Here is a 6,000-nt window from a genome sequence, read left to right on the forward strand (position 1 = left end):
GATTAGCAATGAAAATAAAAGAATGCTAATGACATGAACGTGTGGCTTATTTTTGATCGATCTGGTCAAAAATGATGGGGGGAGGTTTGGGAGATTCGTTTTCTTCACATGTAGTTTTATTGGTTTTATGGTCCATTACCACAATCTGTAGCCCACCCTGCTGCCCACTAACCCAACAGTGTCCTATGACTACAAAGATGCTCATTCCCTAGTTCATTTTAAGTGGTCTCTGTAGCGGGGTGACGACTCGCTGTCGCGGCGCCTCCTGCTGGTCGTCCTGGGAATTAGCTCTGTCCACTCAGGTGCACCCTCTGCAGGCCAGTGTCTCGCTTGCCACTGGCCCCGGTGTCCCTCCTGGACCACGGTGCCCCTTCTCTCGGGGTTCTTTCCCCTGCAGTATCCCACAGTCTCACGGGGTCTCCCTTCCCCAGGGAACTCCCAACCCACTATCCCCACCTCGCCTCAGTCTTTGGCTACTGCCAGTCACCAACTAGCCCCGGTCCCTGGGGCAGACTGCAGTGTAAGTGCCACTCATCACCGGCAAGGGGGGTTTGGACCTGCTGCCTCTGCCTACCCGTGGGCTGCCCTCTGCAACCCCAGTACCCTTCTTTGGCCTTTAACAAGGCCTGCAGCCTGGGGGGTTTCTAGGCTGGAGCTCCCCAGCTCCTCTGGCCTTTCCCCAGCCCTGCTCCAGTCTAGGTACCCTGCTCAGCTCCCAGCAGCCAGGCCCATCCCTCTCCACATCTAGAGAGAGACTGACTTAGCTGCAGCCTAGCAGCCCCTTTATAGGGCCAGCTGTGGCCTGATTGGGGCATGGCCCCAGCTGAGGCTGCTTCCCCAGTCAGCCTTTCCCCTGCCACAGCCCTCTCCAGGGCTGTTTTTAACCCCTCCGGGCAGGAGCGAGGTGACCACCCCACTACAGTCTCCTACAACATTTGTTAACCCATTATGCTGAACAGTGTCTCCCACCTTGTATTTAGCTGAGACACTCTGGTTACTTCTCCAGATCTGAAGAAGAGCTCTGTGTAGTTTGAAAACTTGTCTTTCTCCCCAAAGGAGTTGGTCCAATAAAAGATATTACCTCACCCACCTTGTTTGTCTCTCAAAAAATAAAAGTAAATGTGAACTCCAGTGCATATTGGTCACTAACTGTCAGTAGAGCATACCTGGTGAGAAGGAGAGATTTATTCTGCAAGAGAACCACTAGCTGGAAGAACTGTGACAGGAATGAGCAATGGGCAGCTATTTCAGGAAAGTAACCATTGAAAGGCAGCAGAGAATGAATAGCAAAGAGACAGTATGTTGTAATGGTCCATCAGATTGGACAGACGTTTCTCTGAAAGATAAACTATTATTATTGTTATCATAGTGTTTCATCATGATGTGAAACATTCCCCCCTGCCCCCTGCCCCAAGACACATGAGGCTTATCAATAATTGCAATTACTTTTGTGGAAACAGAAGTCAAGCCAATGTTTGAGCCTCACCTATGTAGTGCCACCATGATGTCTAGGGGTAGAGACATGGGAATCAGTTCAAACACTTCTTCACGGGTGTTTGATCTTCCCTCTGACCATGAACTCTTGGTCACACACAAAGTGTTTGTCTGAACATTCTTAGTTTTTGTGGAGGGTTCTGTGCAGATGAAGGAAGGGGAGAGATTTGTTGCTGTTTTTATGGAGGAAAGTTTGAGGAAGAAATCTCAGGCTTGGTTTACACTGTAGAATTAGGTCAACGCAAGGCAGCTTATATCTATCTATCCAAGTATGGAAGTGTCTACACTTAAATTTCACTCCAGCCAATGTAACTGTCCCACTACACCAACTTAATAACTCCACCTCCAGGAGTGGCATAGAGTCAAGGTTGATGTAAATAGGTTGATGCAGTGTCAGCTTAGACACTGCGTTGCTCATGTCGACTGTTACTGGCTTTCAGGAGATGTCACACAATGCCCTGCACTGACAGTACAATCGATACAAGCCCTCGTGGTTCAGACATGCACTGCCAACACAAGGCACAAAGTGCAGACATGCACAAGGGATGTAATAACTGTGGCGGCTGTATGCCGATGTAAATTAGGTCGATGTAATTTTATAGTGTAGACGTGGCCTGAGATCTTAGGTGTTTTTAAGTGACCCATGTTTAATTTCTTTTTGGAACCAGGCCAAAGGACTTCAAACACAGCAGGACAAAAAGCCCCCAGTTACAGAAGTCCCTTCCTGCCCAAAACTTCTCAGGAATTTTTTCAGAAGTCCAATCAAAGAGATTGTTAACAAGTCCAATTGAGGTGGTAGGCTACCCTCATAAAGAGCACTGTGAATGATCAACTGGACTCAAGCTTGAGATCCTTCCAATGATTTCCTTTATGTGTGTTTGGTAGCGGCAGGAGCAGCTGGGGAATGAGAACCCTGACATGCAGATGTGGTCAAGCCGAGGGCGCCCAGTGAGTGATACCAGCATGTCTCATGTAGCAAGAGGCTGTTGCAATGGAATGGGCTGTTGCTGCAGAAATTTGCGTCCTGTGAGTGAATGCAGCAGCGATGGAGATGAAGACATGCAGTGCGGGATGAGCAGTCTAACAAACACACCTGAGCTATGAGTTGCAGCTACTTTGTGGTGGCAGTTCCTGGCCTTGTTGACACTGAATCCCTGGCAGGGCCCAGTTAGTGGGCTCAGGTCACTGATCTGCACTGTGTCCAATGCATTCTTCTGCCGTCATTTTGCTGGGGTTATAGTCTGGGCTGCTCACTGGGAACCAGATCTCATGTCTGGGGCTGCCTGCAAGACTAGGCACAATTCCCTGTGCAATCTACACCTTGTCTGCTAGGTCAGGGACTTGCCTTGATCTAGTATCCAGGTCACCATTGTCTTGTTTCGGTTTTGTGTAGTTCAGTATATTGCCGGGACCGCTTGCTTATTGGTGTAATTTCCTTCATTCAGAAAAAGTGTTTGTTTGTGGCATTTTTTCCTCCCATTAAAAAATAAATAGTTTTCTTGAAACAAAAATGTGTTTGGTTTTTAAATATCCTTTTCTTTTGGAATGAAAAAGCAGAAGTGGAACATTTTTCAGTTCAGAATATTAAGTTGGAAACAAATCTTTGTGCAGGGTTTGGTTTCAACTTTTTGTCAAAAATCTGAAAAAATAATAAGACTAGGAAACTTCGTTTTGTTCCCCCCCAAAATTTCCCATAGGGGAAAAAAAGGGAGTTTTCGATCAGATCCGAGGCTGGGAGAATTAATGAGTTTCTATAGTAAAGGCTTTTGAAAATGAAAAGTGCAGTATAAATAGGAAAAATCATGAGCATCATCATCCCCTATGATATCAAACAGTGACTGTGGAATCTAAGGACTGGACTATACTGGGAACTTACCCCGGCAGAGCTACGTCTCTCAGAGGTATGGAAAATCCTGACCTAGCCCCCAGTGCAGACAGAGCTATTCTTCCATTGACCTACCTGCCAGGTCTTGGGGATGGAACTCTTCCATTGATGTACCTACTATGTCTTGGGGAGATGGATTAACAATGCCAATGGGAGAAGCCTTCCTAGCGGCATCGGTAGTGTCTACACAGAAGTGCTTTAGCTGTTTAAATATAGACATATCCTTAGACTACAGGGATTGTTCTCTCATATTTCAGGAGGTGGTATGGTCAACTGGTTGCACCTCTCTCTCTCTGGTAGGGGCGGAGCATGGCTGCCACTTTCCATTCAGAGTAAATGTAAAGAAGGCTTTGTAATCAGGATGCTGAAAGCAGTAGCACCCCAAAACACAGGCACATGGAAATGCTGGGTGGAAGCTAAATCACGTAATCCAATGGTTTTCGAAGCAGGGGCTGTGACTTTGATGGGGGGAATTGTTTGGGATCTGTGTGTGTCTGTGCAACAGAGGGAGAGACAGGACAAGCTGGGGAAGACAGACAGAGACAGATAGAGGGACAGCATGGAAAAGAACAGTGTATGGCCCTGAAAGAAGCTAGACAGAGGCTTCTGGGTCTGATGCTGGCTACAGGGGTTTGGGGCTGGAAGCTAAGGGTATGTCTACACTACAGGAGTAGTTCGATTTAACTTAGGTCGAATTTGTGGATTCGACCTGATGAATTCGAATTTGTGTATCCACACCAAGGACACTAATTCGAATTTGTGAGTCCACACTAACGGGGCAAGCGTCGACATTGGAAGCGGTGCATTCTGGGCAGCTATCCCACAGTTCCCGCAGTCCCCGCTTCCCATTGGAATGCTGGGGAGAGCCCCCAATGCCTTCTGGGGGAAAAATGTGTCGAGGGTGGTTTTGGGTAACTGTCATCATTCAACTGTCACTCCCGCCCTCTCTCCTTGAAAGCGCCGGCGGGAACTCTGTTCGCGCACTTTTCTGGTCAGTGACAGCGCGGATGCCACAGCACTGCGAGCATGGAGCCCGCTGCGATCATCGCTGCACTTATGGCCGTTGTCAACTCCTCGCACCTTATCGAACACCTCTTCCACAGTCAGCTGCTGAGAAATCGGGCGAGGAGGCTCCGGCAGCGCAGTGAGGACGTGAAGTGTCAGAGTGGCAGAGACCTCTCACAAAGCACGGTACACCGCGCCGTGGAGATCATGGTGGCAATGGGTCACGTTCATGCTATGGGACGGCGATTCTGGGCCCGGGAAACAAGCACGGACTGGTGGGACCGCATAGTGCTGCAGGTCTGGGATGAATCACAGTGGCTGCGAAACTTCAGGATGCGTAAGGGCACTTTCCTTGAACTGTGTGACTTGCTGGCCCCTGCCCTGAAGCGCCAGGACACCCGGATGCGAGCAGCCCTGAGTGTGCAGAAGCGAGTGGCCATAGCCCTCTGGAAACTTGCAACGCCAGACAGCTACCGGTCAGTAGCGAACCACTTTGGCGTGGGCAAATCTACCGTGGGGGTTGCTGTGATGCAAGTAGCCCACGCAATCGTTGACCTACTGCTCTCAAAGGTGGTGACCCTGGGAAACGTCCAGGTCGTCATAGATGGCTTCGCCGCAATGGGATTCCCAAACTGCGGTGGGGCTATAGATGGCACTCACATCCCTATCCTGGGACCAGCCCACCAGGCCAGCCAGTATATTAACCGAAAGGGCTACTTTTCAATGGTGCTGCAAGCACTGGTGGACCATAAGGGACCTTTTACCAACATCTACATCGGGTGGCCGGGCAAGGTTCATGACGCGCGTGTGTTCAGGAACTCTGGTCTGTTTAGACGCCTGCAGGAAGGTAGTTTCTTCCCGGACCACAAAGTAAGTGTTGGGGATGTGGAGATGCCTACAGTGATCCTCGGGGACCCAGCCTACCCGCTAATGCCCTGGCTCATGAAGCCCTATACAGGCGCCCTGGACAGTGACAAGGAGCTCTTCAACTACCGGCTGAGCAAGTGCAGAATGGTGGTGGAGTGTGCTTTCGGACGTCTCAAGGGGAGATGGAGGAACTTACTCACTCGCTCGGATCTCAGCGAAACCAATATCCCCATTGTTATTGCAGCTTGCTGTGTGCTCCACAATCTCTGTGAGAGCAAGGGGGAGACCTTTATGGCGGGATGGGAGGTTGAGGCAAATCGCATGGCTGCTGATTACGCTCAGCCAGACACCCGTGCGATTAGAAGAGCCCAGCGGGAAGCGCTGTGCATCCGGGAGGCTTTGAAAGCTAGGTTCCTCAGAGAGCAGGGTAACCTATGACTGTCCAGTCTCTTTACAGAGAAGCTGAACCTGCCCCTGTTTCAGTTCCTATTGTCTTTTTTCAGCGGTTACATACCCCGTTCACCAGGTTTCCCCCCTTCCAACAGACGTTTAAAAATAAAGTTATTGGAACATTTTTAATTAACAAAGTTTTCTTTACTAACGAATTCTCGTTCAAGGGTTACAACAGGGACGCAGACTGTGGTGGGTACGGTGTGCAGTGATGTACAGACTGCTTCTACACTCGCGGACTGACAGGCTCCTGCTCCTACAGCGGTCTCTGGGGGGAGGACGGTTACCGGAGGGTGTGC

This window comes from Mauremys mutica, chromosome 13, assembly GCF_020497125.1.
Source record: "Mauremys mutica isolate MM-2020 ecotype Southern chromosome 13, ASM2049712v1, whole genome shotgun sequence".
Lineage (NCBI taxonomy): Eukaryota > Metazoa > Chordata > Testudines > Geoemydidae > Mauremys > Mauremys mutica.